This window comes from Pelobates fuscus, chromosome 3 (genome assembly GCF_036172605.1).
Source record: "Pelobates fuscus isolate aPelFus1 chromosome 3, aPelFus1.pri, whole genome shotgun sequence".
NCBI lineage: Eukaryota > Metazoa > Chordata > Amphibia > Anura > Pelobatidae > Pelobates > Pelobates fuscus.
Genome location: NC_086319.1, coordinates 6521651 through 6542284, shown reverse-complemented (window position 1 = coordinate 6542284; position 20634 = coordinate 6521651).

Here is a 20634-nt window from a genome sequence, read left to right as displayed (position 1 = left end):
CCTGCACCCACCAAAATGATGATTCAACCCTTAGGGGGAAGCAGCCAACCCCCCCAGCACAGCAACACCACCCCGACAACTACCACCCCATCCACCAGCCGCTACTCAACAGAGGTTCCGGCCACCCAGTTCTGTGCAATGCCACCAGTACCAGAGGTGGGGACACTACAAACGGGATTGTCCCCAACCAAGAGACCGTTCCACCTGGATCCGACCAGGACCTTCTCCACCTCCTCAAGCAGCAGCCCACTGTTATTAAACAGAAACACCAACCCCCTATGGCTCCGCAATTCCTATCACTACCGTGGAACAGTGGGACGTGTTACATGAAGCAGACCCCCTCCAAGCCAATGCAGATAATCGCCAGCACCATCGACAAACTGTTTACCTGGAGGGGAAAGTGGCACAAGTGCTCCGCGACTCTGGAGCCACCATAACTCTGGTCAAAAGCCACCTCGTATCTGACCAAGCCAAGACCAGCCGAACTGTAGCCGTCAGGGTAGCCAGGGGGAAGCAGTATACCGGCTACCTACAGCCCGGGTACATTTGCATTGGGGAGCGGGGTCTGGAAATGTGGAAGTGGGGTTAATGCCGCAATTGCCTGTGGAGGTTTTGCTGGGGAATGATCTGGGCAAGCTCACCTCTGCTTTTGAGCTCCCGGCCCCAACCACCAGAGAAGCACACCCAGTGGTCAACAGACAACAGGCCCACACCCAGGACTACAACACACTCCCGGAGGTCCTTCCTTGGAATGTGTCCTTCCCCTTCCTTGGAATGTGTCTCCTACCGAATTTGCGGCAGAGGTGATTACTGACCCCATGTTACAGGTCGGCAGAGACAAGGTCACCTCTGACCAACCTGGGGGGGAGGGTGAAAGATTTGTATGGGATAGACAGTTACTATATAGGGAGTCTGACAAGCAGGTAGCTGGGTCAGACCCGATCATCATGAGGCAGCTAGTGGTACCGCAGCGGTACCGATCCGAATTGCTCCGGATAGCACATGATATTCCGCTATCCGGACATTTGGGGGTCAGTCGCACCCGGCACCGACTGACCCAGAGTTTCTTTTGGCCGGGAATCAGCCAGGAGGTTCGCAGGTACTGCAGTACTTGTGATACGTGCCAACCGGCATGACCGGCGAAAGGCAAAACTGCACCCGCTAGGGTAGCTGTAGACTTAATAGGCCCCCTTCAGAGACCTAGCCCTTCTCGTAAAAAGTATATTTTAACTGTGGTAGACTACGACACCAGATATCCAGAGGCAGTGGCCCTGACCAATATCCATGCAGAAACGGTAGCTGAAGCCCTTATGCGGATTTTCACTCAGATGGGGTTACCCAGGGAGATCATCTCGGATCAGGGCACTCAGTTCACCGCGGAGGTCATCCAGCAACTCTGGAAATTCTGTGACATTAAGCCTATAATCAGTGCCCCTTACCACCCCCAGACCAATGGGCTCTGCGAACGGTTCAATGGAACATTGAAACAAATGCGCCGAACCTTCGTGGATACCCATAGGGACTGGGAGCGATTCCTACCCCATCTCCTATTTGCTTACCGGGAGGTGCCGCAGGAATCGACCGGGTTTTCCCCCATTTGAACTGTTATTTGGGAGGAGAGTAAGAGGACCCCTCGACCTGATTAGGGAGTATTGGGAGGGAGACCAGAGGCCAGATGGTACCCCCATCTGGCCTCTGGTCTCCCTCTGTTGGCCTTCCGGGACCGACTAGAAGCATTGACTAGGTCGCTAAGGGAAAACTTTCAGGTGGCTCAGACTCGCCAGCGTACCTGGTATGACAGCCTTCCCCTTCCCCTCCCAGACCTTCTTGGAGACGGTCGGTTGTCTGGGGATCTAGGGAGTTTGCGCTGGGAGACCGGTTGAGCCCCCAGGAACATGCCGAGGTACAACAGCTACTAAGGGAGAAGCAAGATACCTTCTCCAATATACCTGGGTATACCCCTCTGGCCACTCACTGGGTGGAAACCCCAGGGCAACTGCCCATGCGCCAGATGCCTTACCGCATCCCTGAGGTGGTAAGGGAGAATATGCGCAAGGAGATCGACGAGATGCTCCAACTGGGGGTTATTGAGTCATCAGACAGCCCCTGGGCCTCCCCAGTAGTCCTCGTACCCAAGCTTGGCGGTACAACCCGCTTCTGCGTTTACTACCGGAGGTTAAATGAAAAGACTGTGTCTGACGCCTATCCTATGCCCAGGATAGACAAACTGCTAGATCGGATGGCCAGGGGCCAGTACCTCACTACTATTGATCTATGTAAAGGGTATTGGCAGATTCCCTTGGCCCCGGACACCATCCCTAAGTCCGCCTTTGTCACCCCATTCGGCTTGTACCAATTTAAGGTAATGCTGTTTGGGATGAAAGACGCTGCGGCTACCTTCCAGCGGATGATGGACCGTCTCCTAGATGGGTTCCAAGATTATACCCGTGCTTATCTAGACGACACTGCCATCTTTAGCAATACTTGGCAGGAACACCTGGCCCATATAGGAGCGGTTCCAGACAGGGTCAGGGAGGCAGGCTGTTACGACACTCACCACCAGGTAGGTAAAGCTGCCGTTTAGTAGATAATCCCCCTTCTCCAGAAATGCAGTTTTAATTCAGCCGATTGTCAAACTCCCGAACGGAGCATACGAACACGGAAACTCCCAATCAGCAATCCAGTCGAACTTCTTCCACAGCTAAAAATAACGAAAGCGCTGTTCCAATAGTAATTCCCCTTCCCCACAAACGAGACAGAAGCTCCGTATTGAGGGTCAAACAAGATCTGGCTTTACTGTGGGCTACCCGCCCGTATTTATGCGGGTCTTCCACTTGGTGGACACTTCCCTAGGGGACCAAATGGAAGACTGTAATTACAGTAGGACAAAAGTACAATTCAGACATACAGTCACAGACTTCTCCCACAATGCATTATGTTTCCCTCCCCTCTGCCCTGGAGATAATTGGGAAGTAATGCAATTATCTCCAGGACAAAGGCACATCACCATTTTAAACATAAACACAGAAAGTACATAAAAATATATAACTTTATAATAACTGAATATTCTACATTCGTATCACATATCCCCAGATAGCCTGGATCTGAAGGCATATTATTGACGAATAGCGCTCAGATCCTATGCATATAGTTCAATCGCCATGGAGTCAAAGTTCGTACAGTCCTCTTCGGTATGCGATTGACTCCATGGGAAGGCTACCTGAGGTCAGTACTTTCGTATGCAGTAAAACTCCCGAACATCCGGTGTTCGTACGTGATCGTCGAGACAGCTAAGCGACCTGTTGGTTCAGCAGTGTTCGGCAGAACGAGTGTCCGTTTTTAGTTCCATGAAATCCGTGCTGAACACAGCTGGGCTTTCGTGCATTTTAAAATGGCCGCTGCCTCGTGGTCGACCTACGAACGACGACCACCCTGAAGTCGGTCTAAATGAGAAGTGTCTGCGGTTAACCACAACGTTCTAATTGGGATCAAGAGGTTAACCAGCAGCACACTTCTATTCTGGGTGGCCATCCGTTCGGTAGCTTTGTTCGGTCAAAATAGTCATTCGTATGGTTGGGCTACGGGAAACAGCCATTATATGCACGGACAGCCAAATAGACGAATCCACCATAATAGACAAACGGATGGTTTTGTCACACAGGCTTAACGTTGAAGCCTGCCAAATGTAGTATGGGCATGGCCGAGGTCCAGTACCTTGGACACAGAGTAGACTGCGGGAAGCAGAAGCCTGAGCCAGTGAAGGTAGAGACCATAGCCCAGTGGCCAACCCCTAGGACAAAGACCCAGGTACTAGCCTTTCTAGGGACAGCTGGGTATTATAGGAAGTTTGTGCCCAACTATAGCGCCCTGGCCAAACCTCTTACTGACCTCACTCGCTAAAACCTTCCCCGTCAAGTAACCTGGACCCCGTGAGCAGGCATTCCAAAAACTGAAAGATGCACTTATTAATGCCCCTGTCTTGGCCGCTCCCAATCCATCTAAATGTTTTCTTGTTCACACAGACGCTTCTATGTTTGGATTGGGGGCAGTACTAAGCCAACTCGGGGCCGATGGCGGAGAACATCCAGAGGTGCAGCCATTTGACTTTAACATTCAGTACCGACCGGGAAAACAGAATGGCAACGCTGACGGGTTGTCTAGACAAACAGACTTGTAAAAATGATCCGTGAGACCTTCCGGACATCCCGAAGCCGATCCGTGCTGGATCAGACTGTGTATGCCGGCTTGTGGGCAAGGGGGAGCAGTGTAGCGGATGGCATTGGGCTGTCCTCAAAATTTCAGTTTAAATGTGTATTTCGTGTAATTATTCCCATTGATATCCATACTGTATGTAGCATTCGTCAGATTGTTCGGTATTTTCATTCCGTTTTTCATACAAATGAAAATACCGAACCGTCGGACCACCCCAGAGCAAAGTGTGTCCCTTGTTAAGCCTTTCACACCATGTAAATGCAAACTAATTGACCATATAATCGTTACTTTGTATGTATCTGGGTGGTCGCTGTTCGGCATTCGAACACCGTGACGGCGGCCATCTTACACAAGAAGATCTCAGCGGTGTTCGGTCGTCGAGTGTCTGGAACTCAAATCGGACACTCGATTACCCTAACAGTGCTGAGACCTCCAGAGCTTCGTAAATCCCGAACGGAGGAGCCAACCAGCCCCCTCGTTCAGTAAAATAAATGTCCGGAACAAGGGGATTGATACGAATGCAGGTTTAGCTCTGGATGTCAAGGATTTATATTCAATATATCTCCCGAACAGAGACCGACCGCAAGGCCAAACCGCATGTAGCCTTTTTCGGATACTACCTCCTGTGCGGTCGGGTAAATTGCCTCTACCACATAACTCCCGAACCTCTGGTCCGATCTGGGTGAATTTTGAATATGTTGGTCACCCAGATCAGGGCTACCAGGGGGTACCCATTATATATATATTATGTATAACTCTATCTGACTGTTTTGGGGTACATCCAGAAATCGGGTAAAACTGTGGAATATATAAGTGGATTATGTGTCACACTGAGGGGAGGAGATGTGTGGGAGGTGCTGGTTACACTACTGGATACTGTACTAATGGATGTGAATCCCTCCCTTGCATGGAAGAAAGCTTTAAAAGAAGGTTGCTTGGAATAAAAGTTCAGTTCTGCTCCTGCTACTGTGTGTCGTCCAGTCATTGGGATCCGTATTGGGATATTCGTGGATTACCTTGCTTGCTGTGACTGTTGTTATATGGAATTGTATTACTTGTTCCTAGGATCTTTAGTGGAGATAACCTGTGAAAGACCAGCTCTCTGCTACAGTCAGTGTCTTATTGGGATAGGTATGTGGGGTGGTTGTCCTAGGTTCCGACTGCCCATATGGTGACTATTTACCGGTCCTGTATTTATTGCAGAGGAATTCCAAAACTGCATTTACTTACATAGGAATCCCGCATTTTTTGGTTGCTTTGGGATATCAGTGTATCTAACCATATTTCCAGAACCCCCTGACCTAAGTAGTGGGATCCTGGAAAGGAAAATGCTGAGGTAACACGACTATTAACAAAGTTACTAGTTGCTTGCCCCCACACAGTGTTATCCACTTTTTCCTATAGTACCGATGAGCATTAACAACATAACTGATGATACAGATGGTGAGACACTATATGAAACGTTATATGATGTACCTTGTAACACAGTTTTCCCTGACAATCCCGTCAGCCGGCGGGGGAGACCTAATGTGCATGGGCAGCAATGGCCACGCGCACATTAGACCTCCCCATAGGAAAGCATTGTTAAATATTCAATTGAATTATTCAGTGCATTATTTAATGCTTTCCTATGGGGAAAATCTGCCGCTGGAGGTCTGTGAGGACCTCCAGCGACAGATAACGGACCAAAAATCTGTTTTGATTCCGGAAGTGCCCCAGTGGCTGTCTGTTAGACAGCCACAGAGGGCAGACTTAGAGCTGCAATGTAAACATGGTAGTTGTGAAGAAAATAGACTTATTTTCTGCGTTTTCTTCTTTTATTCGTGACTTTCCGCTGTATTTGTTTATTTGGGATTTATTGGTTCAGTAGATTAAACTACCGAACACTGACCACCCTCCTGGCTCATTAAGGGAACAAGCTCCAAGGTATGGCAATGGATTCTGTTCGGTAGTTTTTTCTCTTGTAAAACTACCGAACTTGACTGACCGCTACCACTTTCCCCCTGAAACTGTTTTAGGCATTGGACCATGTGTGCGGTCGGTCAAATTATGACTTCCTAGAAAATCTCAAACCCCTGAACCGATCTGGGTTATTTTTGGATATGTTGGTCACCCAGATTGGGGTTAAAGGTATTTTGGGGGTTTTGTAATATTGTTTTTCTGTGCCTGGAGATAATTGAGTTACTTCAGTTTCTGACTCAATTACCTCTCAGGCACAGATGAGGAGTTTGTAACTTATGACTAGTCCCCTCTCAGGTCCAGGAGAGGGATTATCCTGTTTGTGTGGGAGTGTCAGGGGTGTGCTTAGCTGTGTCTGAAATTGTATAAAAGCAGGCCATCTGGCCAGATTAAGACATTCCAGCTCGTACTCCCAGAACTGTGTCATCTGTTTACTGGGAGAAGAAAGGGCTGATCACTAATCACTGTTCCAGTGTGGAGGATTTAACAAGGAAAGTCGCTTACCCCCCCCCCCCCCCCCCCCGCTTTCCTGCAGCGTCCGGCGCAGCTAATAGCGCTGGCGATGCCTTCCAGGTTCATGTGATTCAGGGTGCTGCTGAGCTAGTATGGCCCGCTTGGCTTGCGCTTGTGCGAAATGCTAGGGAGCAGATTGGGGAAGGGGTTTTACTAGAGGTATGTTCCCTCCTGCCACTGGGGGTCCCTTGACTAAGAGGGACATTAGGGACTCCAGGAGGGTCGTGGGAAAAATACCGTAATCGGATACACCCCATGACGCGTAATCTGATACACCCCATGTTCTGGATAGCATGGTCGGGGAGAGGGCTCCCCGAGAATGCTCCACGTGGTTCTGCGGTCAGGAAACTCTCTGGGACGCGTGTCGTCCCTAGGATGAGCTGGGTTGGTAAAGGGACATCTTGCACTTTCATCAACGGTTGGCGGTGCGACCCTTCTTGGCCTGGGACCGGATGGGTTTTACTTATGGCTCGCCCGGCACCTCAGCATGGTGCATTTTCGTCCTTTCTTGGGGGAGGGTCTGTGGGGGGACACCCAGCTCCTCACTGGCCCCCAGCCGGAGGCTAGGCTGTGGTTGGAAATTCACCGACGGTCACGGTAAGTGGAGCCTCATGCCGTTCCAGCAGGAGGGCTCCAGTTGCGGGGGGCCCATCCCATCTTCCGCGGTTTCATGCGGGTAACCTGTCGGGTAGGGGACGTGGGTGCTCTCCGTGCAGGACCCTCAGTCCACATGAGAACTCCATCAGGTGGTGCGGGACCAGTTTAACAAGAAAGCTTGATAAGATTACCTCTCGATCGTTTTTAGTGTGCCCCTGAAGTCCGCTCCGCGAGTCCCCCCTTTGGAATATGGTGCGCATGGAGGAGCTGGGTCAATATCGCCGGATTCCTTATTTACTCAGTTGTTGTTCCCTTCCAGAACGTGATGGTGGCATGATGCAGCGGTCTGCGTGGGGGGGACTGCAGGGCCCTGGGGCCTTGTTGATGAAGGCAGCTGTGGAATCAGTTTTCCGGCTGCTGCCGGTGCGCCCGGCGGGTTATTGTTTCCAGGCTGTGTTTCTGACGGTCAGGATTAGGTGACTATTTGCCTCCACAAGGGTTGCTCCTGATGTCGCTTGTGTGTGGGGTCGTCAGTGTCTCACGTACACACTCTGCTGCTGTGTTTTCTTGGGGTGGTGTTTCAGCGTTTTGGAGTTCCGTGGGTCGGGATACGTGCTGTAGTCTCCTGGATAGTGGGATCGATTCCGGCCGGGGGAACGTCGTTTGCCCCTGACTGCGGTTTAAGACATCAGGCAGGAGGCATTGGTGGTTTTGGGGGGCATTGTGGGTTTCAGCTGCACTACCTCGGTAAGCTGGGCTTTGCCTGTTAGTGTTGCCCTTGGGGCTTTATGGGGTTCATTCTGGGCCTCAATTAAAGGTGGCTTGTGCAATCAGGCCCCCTAAGTCCCTTCCACCTGTCTGCCGCTGCAGCAGGTTTGGGGTTTTTGGGGCCATTTTGGGCTCTCAATGGTGTGCTGACTCTTGCCCATTAAGCTGGCTGTCTTGGAGCTTCCCCATTCTGGTGGCATGGTAGGCATGGGGTACCCAACTCACGAACAGGTGGGTAGTTCTTGCTTTGGGGCGATCGTGGGATGGTGCAGGCTCTCTTTATCATGTGACAGTACCCTCTACCCTGGTGGTACTCTGGTTGCGGCGCCTGGCTCGGCGCTGTTTGAGTCTGGAGGCGTCTGGTCAGGCGGGGATTGCCCAGGTATTCACAATGTAATGGCCGATGCGCTATCTTGTTCACTATGGGACGTACTTCGGGTGGAGGCTCCGCGGGGCCAAATTATAGGGCAGTGGAGATGTGGTCGCTTGGTCTAATGGACTGATGAATCTGGTCCGTGGGTCAATCTCTGAGGCGGCGTGGGGCCCGCTACAGTAAGGTGGGAGTGTTCGGGACGGATGGGAACATTTCCTTGGGTGTTCCAGGAGTAGACTGCTCATCTACATGTTTGGTTCCGTCTATTAAGGGCATTGGGGACTGGGGGGCTCGGCTTCCCGTTCATGTTACGGTCGTCTGCAAGTGGGAGGGTGTTTTGGTGGAGTTGAGTAAGCGTTGGAACGGACTTCCTCCAGGTTTCGCTGCTCAACGGCTGTTGTCCTTGGGAAGGGTAAGTCGGTTGCGGTTGGCTGATTCATCAATAGAATTTGTTAAATTCTTGGACGTTGCGGGGTTGACATAACCTGGCCTTTCTGCATTCTCCTGACGTAGATGGAATGCACAGGGTAATAGTTGGGCTCCTAACATGATGTAGTGGGTTCCTAGGATAGTCTGAAATATACCATTCAGATTGAGGGCGTGTTCCGACATTTGTCCTGTTTTCCTTAGGTGAGTGCTATTCCGTCCCCTGGATTATACAGCCTCCTCACCTCTTGTTTGGTTCTCAAGGTCGGGATTTTCTCTCCTGCGTCCATTTTGTTGGGGGTTCCACTTGGGGCTCGAATTACTGGGTAAGGATGGTGGGGAGTTCAGGGAGCATTCATTCCGGTTAGGGGCGGCCACAGACGCCGCCAGGCTTGGCATGCCTGCACCAATAGTTCAAAGGTTCAAATGGTGGGAGTCAGGGTGGCAGGTTACTTAGGTTAGCCCTGCTGGTCTTCGGTGTTGATTTTGCTCTGCAGTTATGGTTCCCCCCCCCGGAATAGGGACGGTGGGATGCTCCTATGTCATTTGGGCCAGGAGGCAGGGACGAGTGGTTGGGTCTTATGCCTTCTTGAGTGGAGGTTCGGTGGTCTGGCACCAGATACATGAAGGGGGGTGTTGTTCCCCCCCGTCCTGGGTCAGCTGTCCTGCCTCCTGGGGGTACCGGGGTTTTTTGTCATCCATCTGGCTGAAATGACCTGGGTTCGGTGAGCGTTTGGGATTTGGGTTGATCTTTAATCTGGACATGTTACGCATTCTGTTTTCTTCCCAGATTTTCTCAGGGGCTGGGCTGAGGCTATTGCCCGTCCCTGTTGGCAGCACGCACAGCAATGGAGTGCCCTCGTGCGCTGCTGTCGGAAATCGAACAAGATGGGTCTCTATGTTTGTCTTGGGGGCTTGGTGGATTCCAGTCCGCCTTAGGGTTTTAAGCAGGACGCAGGACTCATTTGGTGGGGGGGAGGGGGTGTGCATGTCCATGGTGGTGACATGAAATGCCCCCTTTCTGAACCGCCCCTAATAGTGGGCTGCTCTGCCTTTAATTGCCTGGGCTGAATTTTTGTCCCAGTCTGGCCCTGCCTGAAGATGCCTGCCACCAACAAGAAGGGCCTCAGCCCTAAGAGCAGCGAGTACCGCGTCAATATCCTTGCTCTAGGCTGTGAAAGATATTCAGGAAAGTAAAGGGAACAATTCCTAGCTGATTATATACCCCCTAGCCTGCCAATCACTTCCTGCTAACCACACCCAGCCCCCACACTCACACATGCTCCTTGATCCAGCTAGCTTTGTCTGCTTCCTCAGGGCCTGAATTGGACTGCAATACGAGTTCTATGATCATGAGGACAACCTCCAAGAACCATCTCAGGAAGAGCGGTACAGCTCACAGTGATATGATTGCTAATGTGACCTACTCTGGTATTTCACAAAGTGTCATGACTTCCTGGTTCACCGATCAGGCCCCATCTATGTTTCTGATGTCATCAATATCTGTGTTAAAAGGAAGCTGCAGCTGATCTCAGGTGCCCAATCAATGTGCCACTTTGATACTTGCTACTTTGTTGCTAGCGGCTGAGAGAGTTCCTTCTCTTGATCACCCGTGTACCGAACCGCTTGTTCCTGATCCTCACTACGCTGACTTCTCCACTCCCAGACTAGGAACAGACCACCACACATTCCTCTTCTCCTTCATATACTACAGGGAACCATAATCCTCACTATCCTGGAATGGACTTCCATGCTCATCATCCAAGTAAAGCAAGCTAAATTCTCCAGTTACAGGGATTAATAATAGGTTCATACCTAAAGTTATTGGGAGGGATATAAAGGGATACACCTGTCTGCTCTCTGGGATTCAGTTACTTCTAAATTGCTTTATTGGAAGTAACCATTACTGCTGATTACTCATTCCTAATTTATTTCACTTATTATTTGGATTCTAAACGACTGATTATTCAGAGAACAGGATCTATTCATTTTCATCATTTACTTGTGCAACTGAAGAGACAGTGTCATTTTCCTAAAACGGAATGACCCTTTTTTCTCCTATTCCTTAATTGATGTCTAATGGACTGTGTTATAATGTCTAATTACGGAGCTACTTTGTTTATTTACCACTGCTGAATGCTGTTTTATTTGAAGCAATTCTAAGCAAGATTACCATTGCTATATGAGACATTGTTTCCAGTTTATATTCCTAAAGTTAAAGTTCCTTATTTCAATAAATTATATTTTCTTAAAGTGACAGTATCAAATTTATTCATTCACCTGCGGTTGAGTTCCAAATGAAGTTTCCCTAAAGTATCACACAAGGAACGTATTGAGATCATTCCAAAAACCGATTATACATGAGAAGGATGTGATTGGACTATTACAAATCCTAATAATGGACTCAACGATGATGGCAAAGCATGCTGAAATCAGAAAAAGACGGGACAGATGCTTGTGAAAGACTTTGGATGCACCTATGAAGGTGATGCAGGAAAAGACTATGCAATATAGTTTATCATTGAGTGACTAGGGCAAACAGCCTTCTTATGCTGAAAAGAAGTGCTATGCTAATTCTGGACATTGCTATTATCCAGACAGAAGATGACCGGAAAAATAAATAAAGGCTGATAACTGTCAAAACCCAGCTGTTTCTCAAGATGGAACATGGTACTGAGAAAACCTGATTGACTATCAAAGCACCTCACAGTACAAGACACAGATTGTTGCCTACAACTCAGAAAAAGTGGTTAATAGGAAGGAGCAGAAGAAGAGGAATATAGATTTCGTACTGGAGTGAAAAAACATCCTGGAACAATGAACTTTACAATGACATTCGGTGGCATATGAATTTGAACTCAGCAGAAACACCTCAATTAACGAAAGAAACCTTGAAGCAATTAATAAATAATAACAGGACCGGCCTACTAAGAGCAGAAGCCCTGCCAAGAGAATGGAATATTAAAAGCCAGCAAAATCTTTCAGAAAGCTGACATCATGGGACACTTGTCCTAAAGCACGATTTGCAGCTTTTCTTAAACTCTACATATTATCTACATACCTGCGAAGCAAGAAACTCCTGTAAACATAAACACAGAGACATTGATACAACAAGGGATCTGTAATGGTTCTGTTGCAGATGTGATCTGCCAATGTACTCGTTGCTCTTTTGGTATAACTATACCAATCAAAATGTTAAATGGCTCCCTAGGACCATAGACCAAGGATTCTTGCTATATGTATCTATGTGTTTCTATATTCTGGACTGCCAGATACACACACTATCATTTCATATAGTTAGTAAGAGTTCCTCTATTTTAAAATGTATAAATATAGACAAATAAACAATCCATTATAATAAAATCCCATGAACCAAGTCTGTTCACATAGTTTTTTAAGCGGCCCAGAGTCTTTTGGTAAGAGGCTGGCCAGCAGGCCCCTCCAAGGACACGTGACGAGGCTCGGTTCGTCACATATGCTATATGTTAGTGTACCAGACATGCGTTTTATAATATGTCTGGATAAACTAAAAATATATGCTACCTGGAACACCACTAAGGTAACAGTCATGTTATGTAACGGACCGTTTTGCTCACCAGAGGTTAAAAACCGTTTAGGCGATATTCCCCTTTCCAGATGCACAGGCAGCAACTGTAAGCACCAATCTCCCGAACTGCAAACTTTACAAATCCTGGAAACAGCTGAACAGGAAAACCATACGAAAGGGTTACACTCCTGGCAGTCCGCATACAATCCAATTCCCCCAATAATGAGACGACACTTCGGTTTGAGGGTTAAGCAGAATCTGACTGTCCTGGCACATACAGCCTCTTTTATTCCCAATCCACAACCACAGTACAGCCCACCGGGTTTTACAGAACAACCAATCAATCCGTACAATACACACAGACACTCCCACACAAAATCCTCCCCTCTGCCTGTGATATGATTACTGAACACATGGGTAATCTTTACAATATTTATAACTTCTAAAATATACATGTCACAAACATACATTTTCATAACCAGCATGCGAGAAATAAACACATACTCAAAATCAGGGCAATCGGTTCAGGGGTTAAAAAGTTAGCTGGAAGTCCTTTATGACCAACCGCAAGCACATTTTCATGCCCAAAACAGTTCCATAGATTTGGGCTGTGCGGTCGGTCTATTTCACGCTGAAAAAATGACTAAGTCCCATTCGAAGGAGCGTTCGAATCTTCGAACGGGACTTAGTCTCTGTGGCTGCAAAATCATTGTGGGAGAAGGTAAGGCTCAGCGGTGTTCACGGAACTGTGTAGCCGATTTCAGTTCCATGAATTTGGCTACACATACCGCTGACCGCATGGAATGAACCAAGATGGCTGCCGCCACGTGTTCGTTTTTCGAATGGCGGCCACTTTGGCACTTTGACGGCATTCAAAGTGCCAATTTAAAAGTACAAACCCTTTCTCTGGGAGTTAAAGGGCCAGCAGCAGCACAACAAAAATCCATTATGCCCAAATCTGCTATTTCAAGGGCCAAACCTCCCAGGGACCATAATCACAGGTCAAGAGGCTGGCAAGCAGTCCTCTCCAGACACCAGTGGCGGGGCTGGTTCCGCCACATTTCTCCCCTTTACCCACCAGACTAACAGGGTATCGGACCTCCTGCCGGTCAGTGCCCTGGTTAGTCCAGCAACCCACCCACAAAACAGAATCCGCAGTATAACCCACCCACAAGAAAAAGTTACTACCCCTGGGGTAATGGGTAGCTTGCCCATGTCCAGGAGCTCCATCTTGGCTCTGGGGCAGGGCCGTCTTTAACGCAGGGCAAACGGGGCAGCTGCCCCGGGCCCTGTCCCTGCTGGGGGGCCCAAGACAGCTGCTCCGTTTGCCCCGGCCCACAAACTATGGGGGCCCATCGGGTGGCCCATGCACTTAGGGACACCCGGTGGGCCTGTGTCAGCAGGGGCCCGGTTGGGCGCGGTGGCGCTTTAACAGCGCGACCGGGCCCTTGCTTTTCGGCAGCCGTCTGGGAGGAAGTGACCGCCGCGCGTCACTTCCTCCCACAGAAACCGGAACCGCGCGGGAGGAAGGAGGACCAGCTGCTCAGAAGGAGTCTGCAGATATATGGACACGCAAACCTCGTAGAACATCACAACAAGCATGTGTTTATCTCTTATTGATGGTGACTTAGACCTTCCAGATATTAAGAAATATAGCATGGGGGCTGCTCTGACAGGTACTATCCCACCTCACTGGTTTCATATGAAAAATTTTAGTTTAGCACCAAATTATCTCCAACAATTACTATGGTTACCACAAAACGTTTGTAAAACTACCTCAAATAGTCTCTCAGTTTATTATTTCTTTATGGTTTACTAAAATCTTTCTTATTGGCAATTGTCTTCCATTGGTGTTGGCTCTCATCTGGGTTATCTCCACTGATGTAGATTTAAGTACACGGCAATCGCATGGTCTCCTGAGGCTCCCTCTGTTCTATAAAGATAATATTCTCATGTCATTCTATGACTTAAATAATATATACCATTTGCCTTCTAGAGAACTGTTTATTTATCTTAGGGTAAAATATATTGTTATGTCATACAATCTTTATGGCTATGATATTAATCCACTTTCCTCCCTGGGTAGGATGTGTTTGAAAGTATGCATCTAAGTGCTGTTTAAACATCTGTACAGATTCTGATAAAACCACTTCTTCAGGCAGAGAATTTTGTATCCTTATTGTTCTTACGGTAAGAAACCTTTCCTTTGCCTTAGACTAAATCTTCTTTCTTCCAGTCTAAACGCATGACCTTGTGTCCTATGTAAAGTCCTGTTTGTGAATAGATTTCCACACAATGGTTTATATTTGTATAATGTTATCATATCCCCTCTCAGGCGACGTTTTTCTAAACTAAATAGGTTTAAATTTGTTAGCCTTTCTTCATAGCTGATATGTTCCATTCCTTTTTTTAATTTTGTAGCCCGTCTCTGCACTTTTTCTAGTGCCATGATATCCTTCTTTAGAACAGGTGCCCAAAATTGCACTGCATATTCAATATGTGGTCAATATGTGGTGGACATTGTTGCATTGTTTGTCTATAACAATTCCCAAGTCCTTTTCGTGTGTTGTTATCCCTAATTTGCTTCCATTAGGGGTATATGTTGCTTGTGCACTCTTTACGCCGAAGTGCATAACTTTGCATTTTTCAGCATTAAATTTCATCTGCCATTTGAGTGCCCAGTCCCCAGTCTATCTAAATCCATCTGCAGCAAAGCAATATCCTGCTCACATTTTATTACTTGACAGATTTGTGTGTCATCTGCAACCACTGAAACATGACTTTCAATGCTTTTTTCAAGATCATTTATAAACATGTTAAATAGAAGGGGTCCCAGAACAGAACCCTGAGGGACACCACTTGCCACCTCTGTCCAGCTTGAAAATTTATCATTAATGACAACTCTTTGTACTCTATTTTTAAGCCAAAGTTCTACCCAAGAACAAGAATTTTCATCTAGACCGATTTCCTTGAGTTTGAACACTAATCTATTGTGTGGAAATGTATCAAATGCCTTGGCAAAATCCTAACAGATCACAACCACTGCAACACCCTGATCTATACTTCTACTTACTTCTTTGTAGAATGCAATTAAGTTAGTTTGACATGACCTGTGCTTCATAAAACCATGTTGAAGTTTGCTGATAATAATAATGATAACCACATCCTTCACAAATAATTTTTGAATATTATCCCTTAATAACCTTTTAAATACTTTCCCAGCCACATAAATTAAGCTCACAGGTCTATAATTTCCAGGCAAGGATTTTGAAGCCTTTTTTAATATAGGAATCACATCTGCCTTCCTCCAATCCTCCAGAACACTTCCTGAAAGAAAAGAACCTTGAAAGATTAAGGTTCACTTATTTCCACACTTAATTCCTTAAGTACTCGTGGGTGAATACCATCAGGCCCTGGAGCTTTGTTTATTGCTGCAGCACCTTGTCCTGAGTTAGCTAATTCAAATTTTTCTGCATGTTTTTTGCAGCAATAATTTGCATATCTATTTACATAGGCTCTTCCTTAATATATATGGAGGAGAAATAGTTATTTAGAATTTCTGCTTTTTTCTGGTCTTCAAAAACTCACACCCCCATCCTGGTTGTTAGTGTACTACACTTTCATATATAGTTTTTTTTAGAATTTATGTACTGTATTGTAGCTAAAACTTATTTGGCCTTAGTCTGGAAAAAAAACTATTCCTCCAACCAGATTTATGATAATAGAATCCTTAATCAAAATCGTATTGTTATGAAAAACTGTCTGTCCAGATTAATAATTACCCCTGTTTATTTAAACAAACGTGGATGAGATAGAATTAGCAACACACATGGGGATTCTATTTGGAGTGATTTCGATTAATTTACTGGTGAGATTTTATTCAATTTAAAAGTAGTTTTAATAATGTAACAATGCCACTTGTGTCTGGAGAGGACTGCTTGCCAGCCTCTTGCCCTGTGATTATAGTCCCTGGGAGGTTTGGCCCTTGAAATAGCAGATTTGGGCATAATGGATTTTTGTTGTGCTGCTGCTGGTCCTTTAACTCCCAGAGAACGGGTTTGTACTTTTAAATTGACACTTCGAATGCAGTCGAAGTGCCGAAGTAGTCGAAGTGGCCGCCATTCGAAAAACGAACACGTGGCGGCGGCCATCTTGGTTCATTCCATGCGGTCAGCGGTATGTGTAGCCAAATTCATGTAACTGAAATCGGCTACACAGTTCCGCGAACACCGCTGAGCCTTACCTTCTCCCACAATGATATTGCAGCCACAGAGACTAAGTCCCGTTCGAAGAATGGGAATTAGTCATTTTTTCATCCTGAAATAGACCGACTGCACAGCCCAAATCTATGGAACTGTTTTGGGCATGAAAATGTGCTTGCGGTCGGTCATAAAGGACTTCCATCTATCTTTTTAACCCCTGAACCGATTGCCCTGATTTTGGAGTATGTGTTTATTTCCCGCATGCTGATTATGAAAATGTATGTTTTATGTTAGTGCCATGTATATTTTAGAAGTTATAAATATTGTGTAAAAACTGTATTCTTCTGCCTGTGATAATGAGATTACCCATTGTGTTCAGTAATCATATCACAGGCAGAGGGGAGGATTTTGTGTGGGAGTGTCTGTGTGTATGGTACGGATTGATTGGTTGTTCTGTAAAACCCGGTGGGCTGTACTGTGGTTGTGGATTGGGAATAAAAGAGGCTGTATGTGCCAGGACAGTCAGATTCTGCTTAACCCTCAAACCGAAGTGTCGTCTCGTTATTGGGGGAATTGGATTGTATGCTGACTGCCAGGAGTGTAACCCTTTTGTATGATTTTCCTTTTTGGCTGTTTCCAGGATTCGTAGAGTTTGCAGTTCGGGAGATTGGTGCTTACAGTTGCTGCCTGTGCATCTGGAAAGGGGAATATCGCCTAAACGGTTTTTAACCTCTGGTGAGCAAAACGGTCCGTTACAATTGGTGGCAAGCGACATGATCATTCCCACAGCCCAGAAGTACAGCTACAAGGTAACACCATTCCCTGGATTTACAAATTGAGGGCAACGCTAGTACCCGTACAGGTACTCTACAAAGGAACCAACTTCGGCAGAGCAAGCATGGTGCCTGACTATACTCAGGAGCAGTTGGACAGAGAGGTTAATGCGGTGCTGGCGCACTGTGGACTCAACCCCTCGGAAAAGATAGCGCAGCTCGCCAGGAAACTAATAGGAGAGTACCTACAAGCCAAAGCAGAGTGGGCCGGGGAGAGACATCCCAGCTGCTGAGTAAGTTCCAGAAAGCCAAAGGTGTCGTCCTCCTCCCCAGCGGCAGTGTGAGTTACAGGGAGACAAAGGTGTCGTCCTTCCTCCCCAGCGGCAGTGTGAGTCCCAGGGAGCCAAAGGTTCCGTCCTTCTTCCCCAGCGGCAGTGTGAGTTACAGGGAGCCAAAGGTGTCGTCCTTCCTCCCCAGCGGCAGTGTGAGTCCCAGGGAGCTGAAGGTGCCATCCTTCCTCCCCAGCGGCAGTGTGTGTTACAGGGAGCTGAAGGTGTCGTCCTTTCTCCCCAGCGGCAGTGTGTGTTACAGGGAGCCGAAGGTGCCGTCCTTCCTCCCCAGCGGCAGTGTGAGTTACAGGGAGCTGAAGGTGCCGTCCTTCCTCCCCAGCAGCAGTGTTTGTTACAGGGAGCCAAAAGTGCCGTCCTTCCTCCCCAGCGGCAGTGTGTATTACAGGGAGCTGAAGGTGCCGTCCTTCCTCCCCAGCGGCAATGTGTACCCCAGGGAGCTGAAGGTGCCGTCCTTCCTCCCCAGCGGCAGTGTGTACCCCAGGGAGCTGAAGGTGCCGTCCTTCCTCCCCAGCGGCAGTGTGTGTCCCAGGGAGCTGAAGTGTCGTCCTTCCTCCCCAGCGGCAGTGTGTATCCCAGGGAGCTGAAGGTGCCGTCCTTCCTCCCCAGCGGCAGTGTGTATCCCAGGGAGCTGAAGGTGCCGTCCTTCCTCCCCAGCGGCAGTGTGTACCCCAGGGAGCCGAAGGTGTCATCCTTCCTCCCCAGCGGCCGTGTGTACCCCAGGGAGCTGAAGGTGTCGTCCTTCCTCCCCAGCGGCCGTGTGTACCCCAGGGAGCTGAAGGTGTCGTCCTTCCTCCCCAGCGGCCGTGTGTACCCCAGGGAGCTGAAGGTGCCGTCCTTCCTCCCCAGCGGCAGTGTGCATCCCAGGGAGCTGAAGGTGCCGTCCTTCCTCCCCAGCGGCAGTGTGCATCCCAGGGAGCCAAAAGTGCCGTCCTACCTCCCCAGCGGCAGTGTGTATTACAGGGAGCTGAAGGTGCCATCCTTCCTCCCCAGCGGCAGTGTGTATCCCAGGGAGCTGAAGGTGCAGTCCTTCCTCCCCAGCGGCAGTGTGTGTTACAGGGAGCTGAAGGTGCCGTACTTCCTCCCCAGAGGCAGTGTGTATCCCAGGGAGCTGAAGGTGTCGTCCTTCCTCCCCAGCAGCAGTGTGTATCCCAGGGAGCTGAAGGTGCCGTCCTTCCTCCCCAGCGGCAGTGTGTATCCCAGGGAGCTGAAGGTGCAGTCCTTCCTCCCCAGCGGCAGTGTGTGTTACAGGGAGCTGAAGGTGCCGTACTTCCTCCCCAGAGGCAGTGTGTATCCCAGGGAGCTGAAGGTGTCGTCCTTCCTCCACAGCAGCAGTACCGAGTTCAAAGTGGGGAGCCTACTACGCCATTCCCTCAACTGGGCTCCAACCAGGCTACTCCCATGGTAGCGCTGGCAGCAGGGCAGAGTACCGCTGGTCTCTGCCCTCTCAGCAACCCACCGATCCGGAGCACTAGTACCCCCCAGAGCAGGGCCGTCTTTAATTTTGATTGGACCCTGGGCAAGCATTTACTTGGGCCCCCCTGACTACATATAGATACACACAAATATACTACCTGACACACATGCAGATACACACTGACCGCATATAGATACACACAAGAACATACAGATACACACAGACACTGACACACACATAGACACACAAACAGATACAAACACTGACATACATGCAGATACAAAAGGTACACACACACTGACACACATTCAGACACACATGCAGATATACAGATACAAACACTGACACATACAGATACACACACAAACGCAAATGGACAACATACAGATACAGAGACACATTCTGACAGACGTACTGACACAGACAGCCATACTGAAACACACATACACAAAGACATACTGAACCACACAGACATACAGATACACTGACAGACATACTGGCACATATACACACAGACAGATGGACATACTGAAACACACATACACTGACAGACATATTGACAAACCCAGACATACAGAACCACACAGACACTGACAGACTCACACACACACAGACATACTGACACACTGACAGACATTCTGGTACACATACACACAGACAAACATACTGAAACACACATACACACAGATATACATACATATATACTGACACACACACACTCACACTCAGACATTCATGCAAAATTTGATAACCACCCTCCAGTTTATTACCTTTTCCTGGAGGGTGGATTCCCTGGGGTCCAGTGGGCTGGCTGGGGTGGCTGGGAGTTAAGCTCTCGCTCTCTCCCGGCCTGGCCCCCTGTATCCTGTATCACCAGCACTAAGTGTTTTTGTGTTTCTAAGTGTGTAAAGCAATGTAACATATTGGGGATTATTCACTAAACTGAGAATTATGGGGAACGATCACAAACTAAACTACCGTAAAGCTGCAGTGAGGCATATCTCCACAATAGACAGTTGTTGGCCTCATTGTAATATTGTTGAATACGCTTCTGAATTGATTTATTTTGGGGGTTAAACTTCTAATATGATTTAATATTTTGAAATATATTTTAATATATTAATCTATTCTGAAAGTTGATCCAGAAATATTAAATCATTTGAAAATTGTATCCAAAAATATTGAATTGAGGCCATCATTGTATGAATGTCTGAGTGTGTGTGTGTGTGTGACATTGGAATTATTATAATATTGATGATGATAGTAGGTGAAGTAAAACACACCCCTCCAATAAGGAGTGGGCACCAGGAGAGCTGGGTAATGACCTGGGTATCAGCAGGTATAAGTCTGACATTCAAAAAGGCCATGCATTAAATATAAATTGTGGCGGCCACTCGGCTAGATACTCGAGTTTCGCCGCCAGAGATGTCCCTTTTCCCCTTGTAGTATGGGATGCTATACTAATCCCAAGCAGGTCTCTCCCATAGCGACAATCTAGAG